Source organism: Mus pahari, chromosome 2 (assembly GCF_900095145.1).
Source record: "Mus pahari chromosome 2, PAHARI_EIJ_v1.1, whole genome shotgun sequence".
Lineage (NCBI taxonomy): Eukaryota > Metazoa > Chordata > Mammalia > Rodentia > Muridae > Mus > Mus pahari.
The window spans coordinates 69,036,270-69,050,348 of record NC_034591.1 but is presented as its reverse complement, the minus strand read 5'-3'; the positions used below and the strand labels follow the sequence as shown (position 1 = coordinate 69,050,348).

General features: G+C 46.3%; 1 protein-coding gene across 9 annotated transcripts in view; it reads left to right on the top strand.

Annotated features, from left to right (window-relative positions):
* Osbpl3 (oxysterol binding protein like 3) overlaps window positions 1-14,079 on the top strand; it is a 168,933-nt gene that overhangs the window by 52,215 nt on the left and 102,639 nt on the right. The window contains exon 1 of one of the 9 annotated variants that reach the window (XM_029535013.1): window positions 10,792-10,832. The exons of the other annotated variants lie outside the window; for them this stretch is intronic. The gene's annotated coding sequence lies outside the window, so the exon portion shown is untranslated. Of the gene's footprint in view, window positions 1-10,791; window positions 10,833-14,079 lie in introns of those variants that run through there. 9 annotated transcript variants of the gene reach the window in all.

Here is a 14,079-nt window from a genome sequence, read left to right as displayed (position 1 = left end):
GGACCCTGTGTTCCATCCAGTAGCTGGCTGTGAGCATCCATTTCGGTGTTTACCAGGCACTGGCATAGCCTCACAAGAGGCCGCAATATCAGGGTCCCTTCAGCAGTATCTTGCTGGCATGAGCATTAGTATCTAGGTTTGGTGGCTGATGATGGGATGGACTCCCGAATGGGGTACTCCAAGAGGGCTCTTTAACAGCTAGAGACTGAGGGATGCTGGAAGAACCAGGCAGCCAGCATCCGCTTTGATATGTTAATGGGCACCTCGGGCATTTGTCCTGGGTTTGAGACCTAACAGTTATGAATATGTAATTATTTTAAATAAAAAATCTCTTATGCCTGTTTTAGTATTTTACTGGGTATTATACAGACTGTGGTGTATGTGCACTGTCCACTGTCAGTCATTTAACGACTTCTTTTCTGTACCTGTATTTTTTTTTTTTTTAACTACCACAAGTCACTGGAAACCTTGGCCATATTTTTCAAAGAGGTCTTAAGAGAGAACAGACTTCTCTAAGGTCCTTGTGATTGTCCTCCAGTGGCTACACACGATTTCGAAGACCACGTGTTACATGGAATGAACCCATACAACAGAGATAAAGTCAGAAAAGTGGCTTTTTACGGATTGCCTATCTGGTTGTTTCAAAAAGTCTTAAGTGTTGAATGATGGGCAAGGAATAGACAGCGGAGGAGCGCTAACTTAGTTCAGCTCGCACCACACTCCATTCCACTGCATTTCAAGGGCAACGAAATCCTGGGAACAACCCACTCAGATGGAGGCTGTCTGGAAAACTCAGTTTACAGGCTCCATCTTGAGACGGGGCCCTTCTGAATGGTTAGCCACCCTTCCCTGGTATTGATCTTCATGATTTTCAACTTTGAGAAAAAACGCTCAGCCCCACCTTGACTATTGAGCATTTGCGTCCTCTTCAGTGTTGGGAGCAAAGTGGCAGGGATGTTTTCAGTAAATGCTGTGTTTCATGAGAGTTGTCTTGTGTCTGGGCCCAGCGGGTGCCTTCTTCTCTAGCAGGTGATGAAGGGCTTAGATTTGGTTAGCAGTGCTTCACTTCACTTCTGTTCAACGAAAATTCTGTCTTTGATCCAAGGAATTTGATTATCATTAGAGCTTATGATTCAGACACACAAAAGGGTTTTAATGAACAGATAGCTGCTTTCCAGACACACAGCAAAGGAGACTTACCCTTGCCAGTAAGGTCATTGTCCATCGGGCATGCTGTGATTATCTGTGGGATTTTCACAATAAACACCTACTAAGATGGTTGATGCAGGTGTCTTTCAAATGAGGTCTGCCCTGCAGTGTGAGATCCCCCTTTCTTATCAAAACAACACTCTGGGACGACCTTTTCTCCCATTACTTCTGATCCTATGTTTGGTTCCAGTTGAGAAAATTACTTTCTCACAGGTTTCCATTGTAAAACTATCACACATTAGGTCTAACTCTGTGTGTGTGTGTGTATGTGTGTGTGTGTGTGTGTGTGTGTGTGTGTGCATGTGCGTGTGTATCCTGCAAAACTTGTCACATTCTGTTCTTTTCTTTTTCCAAGCTTAACCTTCCCCATCTTCTCCATGGGCTATTTATAGAAAATAAAGCTGGTGTCATGCCAACAGTTCCACAGTTCATTGTTTTAGGGTTTCTATTTATTCTATACATAATACCCATGAAGATCTTATATAGCTGTGTGTATGTGTGTGTGTGTGTGTGTGAGAGAGAGAGAGAGAGAGAGAGAGAGAGAGAGAGAGAGAGAGAGAGAGAGAGAGGAGAGAGACAGACAGAGAGAAAAGAGAGAGAGGAGAGAGGGATTTACGCATGCATGGAACACACACACATGGAGATCAGAGGACAACTTGTGGGGCTCCATGTTCTCCTTCCGTCACGTGTCGGTTGCATGTCTTCATAGGAAGCACCTTCACCTGATGAGCCTTCTCACTGGCCCACGGCGCTTTTGTTGTTGATGTTTGTTGTTGTTGTAGCTTTGCTTTCAGTGCTATGCTCTAAAAACTTACAGTGTTATGGAGTGACTCGTGTTTCTCCGGAATAGCAGTAGACTGGGAAATATGATCAATGGTCCAAGCGGTCACGCTGTGGGTGAATCTGCTCTGGGAATTAGACTAACCCAGGCCTGCCACTGTCCTTGCTTATACCTGGGAGTTTTGTCCTTTTCTCCTCTTCATAATTATTCATACACAAAGGAAAATGCTATACACATACAATTATAGAGTAAAAGTAGGACCTACTCAGAGTCCAGTGGAGGGATAAGCATTCCTAGGTAGGTGCATGTAGTTGCTTTTGACATTCAAGGCTCTGTTGTTCTTGTCACCAAGGAGGTGTTAATGAATTATGAAGCTGAAATGTTTGTCTGACCTTGTATTTTTGGTGGTCCTCATGGTCTATAACTGGATGTCCCTTCCTGTCCTTGAGTTTCCGTTTTAACTTAATGCCATGAGCCTCCCTCTCGGCTGGGCTGCCCTATGCAGGCATCTGTTGGCTCGGCCTGTTGTCACTCTGTGAGTCATTGCTGGCCTTATTAAACTATTTTGGGCAGCGGCTTGTCCATTCTCCTCCCGTGAACCGTGAAGCCTGGAATTGCTTCGGCAGCATCCGTTTGTCACGTGTGGAATTTGAATGTGAAGAGAAGGCAGCTGACTGGTTACAGCCGGGCATCTCACCTCACCACAGTGGGCTGTCTGTCTGCAGGGGCCACTTGGAGTTTGAAATGTTTCTTTTGTTTTAAAAAGGAACGTCAGAAATGCCATTCTTGACGAGCAGCGTCTCAAATACCTGACTCCGTCAGCTTGTCAGGTTGGGTTGTTACAACAAAATACCCAAAACTGCATAGATTAAAAAGAACAGAAGTGTATTTCTCATTATTCCAAAGACTAGAGAGCCCAAGCTCGAAGTGACAGCCAGCGTGGCATCTCCTGAGAGTGTCTTTCTTGATTCATGGGTCGTACCTTTTGGGAGTGTCTCTGCCGGGTGGAAGGGGCAGGTGACACTGCCATTTTTTCAAGCAGGAGGTATTGATCTCATCCCTAAGAGCTTTGTCTTCCTAACCTAATTGATCCCTTACCCAGCCCCCACTGCCATCAGATTGGTGATGAGATTTTACCTTATGAAAACCAGGGGAGATAGGCATTGAGATCCCAGCACCGTCCTCTCTCCTTGCATTTTTCTTCACATATTCATGGTCCTCTCATGTGTTGGTGTTTGCTCACTCGAGTGTGCAAGCCTATCTCAGGTCCAAGGCCCACAGTGTGGCCTTGCCAGGAAAGATAGTGTAGGATTTTGTGATGAGAAAGTGGCCTGCCTTCAGGTCCCATCATGGTGGCAGTGATAAAATCTCATTAAGCTCAGAGACTGGATGTGGGGACGGTGTGCCTAATCTCACAGTTGCATTCTGGCCTTCGAGAAGACATGCCGAAGCTGGTTGATGATACCCACCGACCACGGCTTAGACCTAAACAGCTGGCATTGTCCAGAGGCATTAGAGTTCATCATCTCTGAATAGGGATCAGTCACTGAGACCAGTATACTTGCCTGTGATGTCACATCACTGTATGTGGATGAAAGAGGACCAGACCTAGGCTTTCAAAGTTATTAAACCTTGTAGCCTGCACGTGCTCCTGGCTCAGACTCACAGTTGAGTTATTCTAGGCCCATTTCTTTTTATGTTTTACTGTGTAGGCCAAACTGGCCTTTGCAATCTGCCTGCCTCATTGGCAGGGCCCTGGGGATGTGTGTGTGTGTGTGTGTGTGTGTGTGTGTGTGTGTGTGTGTGCCTCTCTGCCTGGTTGATGGGAGTATTTGTTGTCTAGCAAAAGTTACTTTTCTATAGGTTGTTTCACACTTTTCTTCACCTACTCCCTTGAAACACGATGTAGGCAACACATTCATTCCCTACTGGAGCTCTAATGGATCAGTTCTGGAAGTCGGATGCTGAAAACCAGGGGCTGGCAAGATAGTGTCTCCCAGAGGTTCTGATAGGGACCACAATCTATTCGCTCCATCTTGGGGAAACTACTGCAGTTTTTGGCTAATGGTCTCATGTCGCTCCAAGTTTTGTTCCTCTGCTTCTGTGAGCACATTGGTAATGCTCATCCTGTTTCCCATTAAAGGGCCCTCTTGCTTAGGTAGGGCCCACCTGGGTAGTCTGAAAAAGTCTTCCCACGTCCAGGGCTTTATCATCACCATGCCTGCCAAGTCCCTTTTGCCATTTAAGATGGATGGTTGTGGGTCTAGGGATTGGACCCAGACATATTTGGTGCGACAAGTCTGTAGACTACAGATAGGAACCTGCTTCACAATCCAGAATTCTCAAATTCTCTCTTTATTTCCTTCCATTCTGACTTTTTTTTTCAAATCCAGTCACACATTGCAGTTTATTCTCGCACACTTTTCTAGCCAGACACTTCCTTTCCCTAGTGTCTCACAGAAGAAGACCCTTCAGAACAGGCTTGTTCTAGAAATGAGGCTCCGACTGCATTCCCAGTGACTGTAGATGAGGCAGCTCACCTTGATGTGAAGGGGCGATGGCGAGGGAAATGGACATCTGGGGGCAGTGTCTTCTTCACACAGCTCTTTTTCTGTCTCTGAACACATCCTTCCTGTGAGAATGTTAAGTAATTTTTGGAGCTTTAAAAAAAAAAAAAGACATTTCCATATCCAGCCATACTTGAATTTGGCATTTGGACTGGAGGGAAGTTTTTGTTTTTTTGTTTGCAGACACTGGTTTTGTTTGAAATATTGTCAGTGAAATCTCACTGGCGAATTCAGCTCATGAACAAGTCCTTCATTTAAACCCAGGGTCCAGAGACTGGCAGAGTGGCATAGGCCTGTAGTTAGCTACAGGGAGAGTGAAGCAGGAGGATTATGCATTCGAGGCTAGCCTGGGCAACACAGAGAGATGGCATTTCAGAGTCAGTAAAGAGACCTTGGTCCTCTAAACCCTAGAGACATCACCAGACCTTCAGGGGACTGACCTGACTTGATCACTTTTCTGGAGGGAATGTACCTTGACTGTCACTGGATCTTCAAGAAGTAGAGATCTGAGAAAGGTTAATGATCACCTAGGTTAGCAGCATGTAGATTATCTTCCATCTTTCCTTGGGTAAAGGTCCCTCGAAGTATATGCGTATTTCTTTTTAGTACAGAACCTTTTAGCCAGCCAGGTGAGTTTGCTCGTTCATGTGAAATGGACTTCCCACTGAAGCCCATTGCTGTCAATGTAGAAGGCTTATTCAGTTTCTGCTGGCATATTGTGAGCTCCCTTTAGATATGGGGAGCCTTTGGGAAGCCTTTGCTCAGTGAATTCTGAATCTTGGGTAGGCAGTGTATGATTTGTGTGTTTAGACAGGAATTGAAGATTTAAAAAAAAATGCCAAGGTTTCCTCTCCACTATCCTCAAACACCAGACGTTCGAGTTGATTTTTTCCCTTTAGTCAGTACTTCTTTTCAACAACAACAACAACAACAACAACAACAACAACAAAGCACCCTCAGTTGTTCTGCTGTGTATTTGTTCCCACCTTTGGCCACCTCTGACCCAGCCCTTCAATTCCGTATGGTTCTTTGTAAAGAACGCATGGCTCCTGCCTTCCTCCTCAACTCTGCCTGCTCCATTAACCTCACCTTTCCTTATGGGAACCAAGAGACAGACATGGCTTCTGGCATTTGCTTAGAAACAGGTAGGGTTAGCTCAGATACAGAGAAACGCAGCAGCAAGGGTTGAGACTGGGGTCATTCTGTGCGGCTTAAGTCTTCAGAAGGAAACTATGAACGGCCAGAAGTGCGTGCTTATGGCATTTTGACTGAGAACATTTTAGAAGTAGGTATAATTTGAAATTCAGCTCGGATGACCACAACAGAGAGGACATTGATGCTTAGGGAATCAGCAGTGCAGCCTGAAGACTGAAGCAGAGGAGCATCAAATGAAGCTTCTTCTCTTGATGGAGTCCTAGTCCATACACATATATTGGGGGAGTTAGTTCTCCCTCATTGACTAGGGTGTATGCCAACTCTCTCAGAAAACCACAGGCGTCGTGCAGATGCTGGCCTGTGAAAGGACTCTGACACTCAGCAAAACTGATTCATAACAACAACTTCAACATCATTTGGTCCAGCTTACCTATTTATTTTACACTTATTTGCTGATGAGGGGGCATACTTGTGGCAAGGCTTGCATGTGGAGGTCAGGGTACAACTTAGATCTCTTGTTCAACCATGTGGGGTTTGGAGAGTCCAACTCAGGTCATCCATCAGGCTTGGTAGCAGGTAGTCTCCCAACTGAGCCATCTAGATGGCTCTTTAATTAATTATTTATCACTAATAGGAAAAATAAATGAGATGAGATATTTTGTTTTTCTGACACCCGAGTGCTCTTTAGTGAGAAGGTTGGTCACGACAGTCAACCCCCTAGCCCCTGACCCATATACCTAATTTGCCCCGTGCCCTAAGGATGCGGGCTTCTTCATGAGGAAGAACAGGACCAATTTCATGTTTATACTTTGAAATTTCATAAATTAAACTTGGGGAAGTTCGCTTACATACTCATCCACATGACTGAGCCTGTCATCCCAAGCATTGTCTTGGTCATGAGAGCATAAAGCAGAGCAGCCACTTTGGAAAGCAAGTTGCAGTCTGTAGAGTTAAACATAGCCAGTGGCCTATGTTCCACACCTACACATTTGCCCCAGAGAAGGGCCTTTATGCAAATGTTCGTGACAGGTTAATGTTGATAATCCAACCTTCATTTGTTTGTTCATCAGCCCAAATCAGATAAATTGCACTGGTATCCACTGAGCCATGGGAATAAGGAACTGGGGATCCAACTGACACTTACTGGAAGTTGGACCCAAGCTTTGTACATTGTGCTGGCCCAGGGCTAAGGAGTCCTAGGACAAGTCACATGACGGCAGTAACAGAGGACTCGGGTGTGGAGCTGCAGGCACACCACAGACTGTGAGGGAGGTTTTGAATGAGACATGTTCCCTCTTTGACTGAAGTGGTGGTTATGTAGGTGGATATATTTGTTATAAACTCATCAAACTGACACTTAAAAGGAGTGCATTTTAGTATATAGAGTATACCTTAATACAAGTTATTTTAAAAGAGCAGAGGGCAGGCAAGGCTCTGGAGGGCAAAGCATTATTGGTCTAAAGTACAAACTACTTTTGTGATCTCAGTGACTCATCTCCGGTCTCCTTTTCTGTCATACTGGGGTCCTTCTGTCATTGTCCCTTGCCACTTGTCTGAGCAGACAGACAGAACTGGGGGCCAGCATGCCGTGAGGAAACTGAACAGTCCACCCATGCACAAGTTATTTCTGTACCCCTGGGATATTTTGCCAACTTATGCAGCAATTGTAAGAATCACGTTGAGATCCATTTATTAATTCTTTACTTACCAACTTTTTCACTACATACCTGTATTTGCAAATAAAATAATACCCAGAAAATGCCAAGAGCTTTTTTGTTCCCTGGAGGAAGTAGAGAGGGTTTGTAGAAAGAGTAGGTAGAATTTATTGTCATATTCTCTGCCTAAAAATTCTAAAAATAAGAACGTTGGCGATCACAGTTAGTGTTCTGAGTCATAAAATGTAAATCCCGTAAGCCTGGAGCTTAGAAAAATGCTATTCAGAAACCTCTAAACTGCATATAAAATGTATGTCTGCCTTCTGCCAACTCCCCTGCCAGCTCCTTGCTTCAGAGCTGTCTCTGAAATATCTAGGACTCAAGCTGAAGGTATGTAAGTCCCCGAAGGTGGGACCAAGATGGAGAGAATGGGGCACTGTGTCCCCCACCAAGAGCGCTCCCTTGTCCTGTGCCTCTTGGAACCCGAGACTCATTGTGGAACACATGGAACAGCTAATTGAATAATCATCAATGCCCATATCTACTCAAATCTTTTTACTCCCTAAGAGAAAGCAGAGGCCATGCCCTTTGCCACACTGCTTTGTATGAAGTGATAGTTACTGTATCAACCCTGCCCTGTGGCTGTGAATAGCTCACTGTAGGCTACCTCCATGCGGAATGCGAAGAAGGCCCTTGTTACAGGGCAGGGAGATGGCTCCAAGTCTAAGAGCAGTTGCCACATAAGCATGCTGGCCTGAGTGTCGATCTCCAGCGTCCACCTAAACATCAGACCTGGTCCTACGCATACCTGTAACCTTAGTACTAGGGGAGGGGGGGAAAAGGGCAAGTTTCGGTGAAAAAGAAAAACCCTAATTACAAGGGAATAAAGCAGGGATCAACAGTAGAGTGGTCCTAATGTTCTCTTCTGGCTTCCATATATGTAGCTAATACATACCTGTACATACAAGTGTGCACACACAACAAGATAGTTAATTCCAGTTACTGCAACAGAGCGAGTTCTAGGAGCCCACCCACTAGCCGGTTTTGGCTCTCTGCATCACACCTCCACAGAAGGCTGGCAAGGGCTCCTTTTAGTTTTTCAAGGACCATCCGAGTGAAGCCTCAGGTAAACCGTCTTGCCTCTGAAGTGAGCTGTGAGAGCCAAAGTATCTGTTCACGTCACCCTTTTCCATGTTTGAAAATGGGTAAAGCAGAGGCCATGGAAGTATGGGAAGCTAGCTGCCCTCTTAACTCTACCAGCTTTAAAGCATGAAGAAGAAAGCCTGCTTGGACACGCTGTTTGGAAAACCCATCTCCCTTCCTGTTTTCATCACTAATCCAGACCCATGACTCTGTTTGCTACAGCCAGAGAAAGAAACAGACAGTGAAGTGTGCCAGACAGAGCAGGAAATGCCAGCTGTGTTTTAAGCCCCTAGAAGCTGAGACTGTTCATGGAGGATTTTCTCCTCAGTTGAGCATGGAAGGAAAGCTGACCTTGCTTGCATTCATTTGTCACCTGTCAGACCTGCCCACTGGCCATTGAAAGGAAGGTGGGCTTTGCCATTAAATGAGAGGGACAGCAGGGCAGTAGGGGTGCTTCATTCAGTATTGGGGTGCTCACACTGGGGTTGAGGTGTTTTCTTCTGTTCAAGATAAGACACCAGCATGCTTTACAGCAAGGAGACATGATCTTCCATGCTCCAAGGATTGGACAATAAGTAACCAAGTCAGGTGTGTACATCCATGTCAGCTCAAACCTGCTGGCCTGCACTGCATGGACTCTTGAGATGTGTCAAAGGGCTCACAGAGAGGAGTAGCTCACTGTGGCTCAGTGAAGACCATACCAGAAGGATTTCTGTCTCAGTAGTGGCTCCTTTTGTCCAACACTGTGTGCATGCAATGGGATTTAAAAATAAAATTCAAACCCCTCCCGTGTGTGTGTGTGTGTGTGTGTGTGTGTGTGTGTGTGTGTGTGTGTGTATGTGCCTGCCCATGTGCCACACACAGAAACAGAAGAGGGTGCTCATCGTGGGATGAGGAAAGCGAGTGGGGCACACTCATTCCAGGACAGGAGTGTCAGCAGCTCCAGGCCTCCAGAGCTCTAGAGGGTGGGCGCGTGTGGCATCTCGCGGCCTCCTGGCCATAGTCAGGTTGTCCAGTGGCTCCTTTGGACCTCAGGAGAGCTGATTAGGTTGAAGATAACTGAGAATAACAAAACACTTAAAAATGGAATTAGTTCTCCACCAGCAGAGAATAAACTTAGCCTTACATGAGGGGCAGGCATGGAAGAACTGTTTAACAAGTAATGTCACCATGTCAAGGTTGGGAAGAAGGGCCACTGAGTGCCGTTTTCAGAGTCAGTAGTTCTGCTCAGAAACCCATCCTGGTACCACTGAGCTAGGAAGATCCCAACTTCATAACGACAAACACAAAATCAGATGGGAATCAAGAGTTCATGATGCAGTCCCAGCCCTTGGGAGGTAGAGGCAAGAGGATCATCAGGTCAAGGTCATCTTTGGCTACACAGCAAGCTCAAGGGCCAGCCTGGGCTACATGAGACTCAAGCATCACTCAGTGGTAGAGTGTGTCTTGGCACGCCTGAGACCCTGGATTCACACTCCAGCACCCCTGTTCCCCATAAAAAGTATGTAAGGGTTACATTTTCACAGTTCTTCTCCTTCGTTTTATTGTTACATATTTGGCCATAAAATATAGGATAAGCTGTTATTGAATATTGAAATTCTGAAATATTGAAAATCCAGACAATAAGAAAGGGGAGAAATGGGGCGAAGCTTCTTTCCATGTCTTTGGATGTTTTCTTGTGTCCATCCATTTTTCCTGTCCGTCTGCTTTCTGCTACTGTAATAAAACACCATCATCAAATGCTCCTTGGGGCGGGGCAGTGTTATTCTGCTTACTCTTGCAGATCATAGCCTTTCAGGGAAGCAGAGGCAGTGCTGGAAGCACAGGCTTCTCACTGGCTCGTTCCCCATGGCTTGCTTCCCATGGCTTGCACATCTTACCTGTTTATACCCCCCAGGATCACGTGTCATGGAGAGGCACTGCCCACAGTGGCCTGAGCGCTTGCACATCAATCATTCATTTAAAAAGATGCTTCAAAGAGTTGCCTACAGGCCAATCTGATGGAGACGTTTTCTCAGTTGAAGTTTTCTTTGCCCAGAAGACTTGAGTTTGTGTTGAGTTGACAAAAAAACCCCAAGCAGCACCTGTGTTTTTCGGAGTTCCATGCAGTCCAGGCGCAGTGAGGGGGAAACGGGAAAAACGAGGGTGGGGGGGAGGCAGTTGTGTTGTTAATGTCCTGTTCTCAGCCACAAAGGTTGATTTTAGAGGCTTCACTATTTGCTGGATGAGTTAATGTAGTCTGGTCTTTGTTTAACTTGCTGCTGCGTCTGCTCGTGGGATTGTATGCGCACTCTTTCTTCTATTACAAATACAGGGCCAAAGGTAAGACCATGTTTCTAAACTCTTCCTACTGATGGCTCAGCAGGTTCCCGGATGGCTTGNAAGACCATGTTTCTAAACTCTTCCTACTGATGGCTCAGCAGGTTCCCGGATGGCTTGCCAACTCTGTCTGCTCCCATCCTTCTCTTCCCTGGACAGTACCATTTAAAACTGTTTTTCTTCTAAATAGTAACTGAAAGGCGATCAGATATGGGAGGGTTCTCACTGGGATTATTCAGGGGCAGCTCAGCTCCCAGACAATCAGCATGAGTGTGTGTGTGTGTGTGTGTGTGTGTGTGTGTGTGTGTGTGTGTGTGTGACATGACCCCCTGGAGACAGAAAGACTAGCAACTTCTTCTCCCTCCCACCAAACCACTCATCCACCTTTGGGTTGATGTCTCTCTCTCTCTCTCTCTCTCTCTCTCTCTCTCTCTCACACACACACACACACACACACACACACACACACACACACACACGTCACTCTGCCTGTCTGACTGATTCGTTGGGTGGCTCATCTCTCTTCTTTTCATCCTGTCTCTCTCGGTGAGCTTCCCTCTCGGCCACTGTCCCTTCCCTACTTTCTCCACACTTGGGTTGTAATAACTACCCCTCAGGTTCTAAGGGTTATCTAAATCCAGCAATCATCAGGGCCTGACTAGGTCCCCATGTCCAGCTCTCAGAATCTGAGGAAGGAGATCTAGTCAACTCAGGGGCTGCCTGTGTCCTGTGGCCACCTAGACAGTAGAGCTATGCAGACAGTGGGAGAGGTTAGGTAGGAGAGAGGCTAGGTGCTAGGGGAGCAGTCTGTCCTAGCACCATGGACTGGGGCACCTTTGCTCCCTGCCCTGCCAGGAGAACTCAGGGACACCTGGATCCTCAGTCACCCCCACAGAGAATGGGATGCCTCTTATTTCTAGGTGGGGATGGCTTGCTTAGTCCTCCCCATCTCCCATGCTCTGTACAAGGCAGGGGCTCCACTTCAGGGTCTCGTCCCTGTTGTTCTCCTTCGGCTTTAGGGCAAGGTAAAGTCTGGTTTTAGAATCCAGACTTCACCCTGGGCTAAGCCCTGCGGTTCTCCTGGAGTGCTTTGGTCTATTATTCCTTTCGCTCCAAGGGTGAGACAGAGGAGAGGGGTGAATAGGAAAGCCTTGCCCTGGAAACTGAAGCCAGGCTGGGGAATTTGGAACAAATATTAGGGTTGGCAGCGAGTCTGTGAGTCAGAAGCAGGTGCTCCGGCTGAGAGCATGCCAGACTGAGGCCAGGGCAGAGCTGGTGGCTCACTGGTTGAAAAGGAACTGGGAGATGGGGGAGAGGCTACTATGACTGCCAAGCACTCCCCAGCCGTCACTTGGAGTTAGAGAGGATGCATTTGAATTCCTGCATCTTTATAGAAACAAACTCCAAAAGTTCACAGTGTCCCCTGAAGAAAATGTTATGCCCCCCCCCCCCCCATCCTGGTTACTTAGCAATGTGATTCCCTGCTTAGGGAATTGGTCTCTGGTTGAGAAAATCAGGGCCCCAGGAGGCAGATAAGCTTAAGGTCAATTGTTGGCCAGGGCAGGCCTCACTTTGGAACTCTACCGAGTAGCACACTGTGGGCTGTCGTATCACAGGGGGACTTGTTGCATCTATGGAACTTCTCATAACATATAGTAGAGCGTGTATAGGTACTGTTTTATCATCAATTTTGGTTGGTTTTAATGTCAGTTTGCCACAAAGTAGAACCACTATGGAGAGAACCTCACCTGCTGGCCTTCATTGATTCAGAAAGCCCCGCCCTTCCCACTGTGGGCAGCACAGGCTTATAGCAGATTTAAAAAGGATTTATCAGAAAGAGCTCTCCTCTCTATCTCCTGCTAGTCTCTCCCTCTCTCCTGCATGCCCTTCATCTTTCTCTGAGTTAACCACCGTTAGGCATTTTATCCCAAGAATGAGAAGAGTAACTAAGACAGTCAGGCCTCGACCCTGCTGACAAAGTGTCAAACACACACAGACCTTCAAACCTAGCAGTTTGACCTTCTGTGTGAATGTTGTAGTTTAAAATCCCATAATGATAATTCATGTTTCTTTTCATTTCCAGATAGGCTGACCTTAGACCTATGTGGTGGTAGTACAGAGCCAGAGCCCCTGCAGACAAAGGTCCCTTGGGAGGTTTTTCTTTTGGGCTCCAGCATGCACTGTGCCCGACACTTCTCCCTCCAGCTTAGAGTTCCTAGGACCAGAGAGGGTGTGAGCTCTTTCTGACTCCTGAAGCTGTGGCCTGAATGCTGCCACTTCTGAGCAGCTGAACCAGAAGGTGTTTTTTTTTAACCTCTAAAAGAGGTCTCACCGCCTCACTGTTTGAATACATTTCAACAGTTGCTCGGATCTGCCTTGGCCTGGGCCCCTTGACTGCAACCTGGCAGACATCTGTGAGAAACTGGGCTATAAATAAATGGTTTCAAACAATTGATTCTCAAAAGTTGGAATTCTATGCGCTTGCTCTGTTTGTCTTGGGCGTTGGACAGAAGATGATGGGACTTGAGAGCTCATTAAGTTGTGTGTTTACTGACTGACTAGTGAAGCGTTGGTCTGTGCGAATCTGTGTAAATGTGTGTGCCTATTTTAACCTAGGTGGTGGTATTTCCGAGAATTTGAGCTGTAACTCCCCTCAGCCTGCCCTAAATGTTGGATAATATCACTGCTAAGTGTAAAGCGAGTGTATGGGTCAGAGATCGCCAGTTGTCTGCAGAGTGGGAGGATGATCGTAACATCCCTTCTGAATTAGGCTTTTAGTCATTCTTGTAAGGGTTTTAATTGGGCCCCTGATGGCATGTAAATAGACCGGCAGAATCTAAGCAGGTGCCCCTCCCAAGACAGAAGAAAGTCTTTGACATCATGGAAACCCCAGATTGCTCTGTGTGACTATGTCGCTGCTTCTCAAGAGAAGGTTGGAGGGTCTCGGGATGACTGTGTTGCCCAGTGGTTTGTGTGGGTGTGGAGTTGACCTGACCTTTGGCTGTTGCTGTTCCGTCTTTGCTTCCCACAGACTCCCAGATGGGGTAGATGTATTGGGCTTTGTATGGACTGATGATGTAGGCCATAGGCTTCCGCGTTGATTTTTAAGTTCATTCTTTTTTAAGTTAAGCATGCTCTTTCAAAATAATGTTGGTAGGATTTTTAAAAACTTTCTTGAAGCTCCCAAGGAATGTTAGCAACATATAGTTTCTACTTTGGGGGTACTGTGATATACTTTCTACTTTGGGGG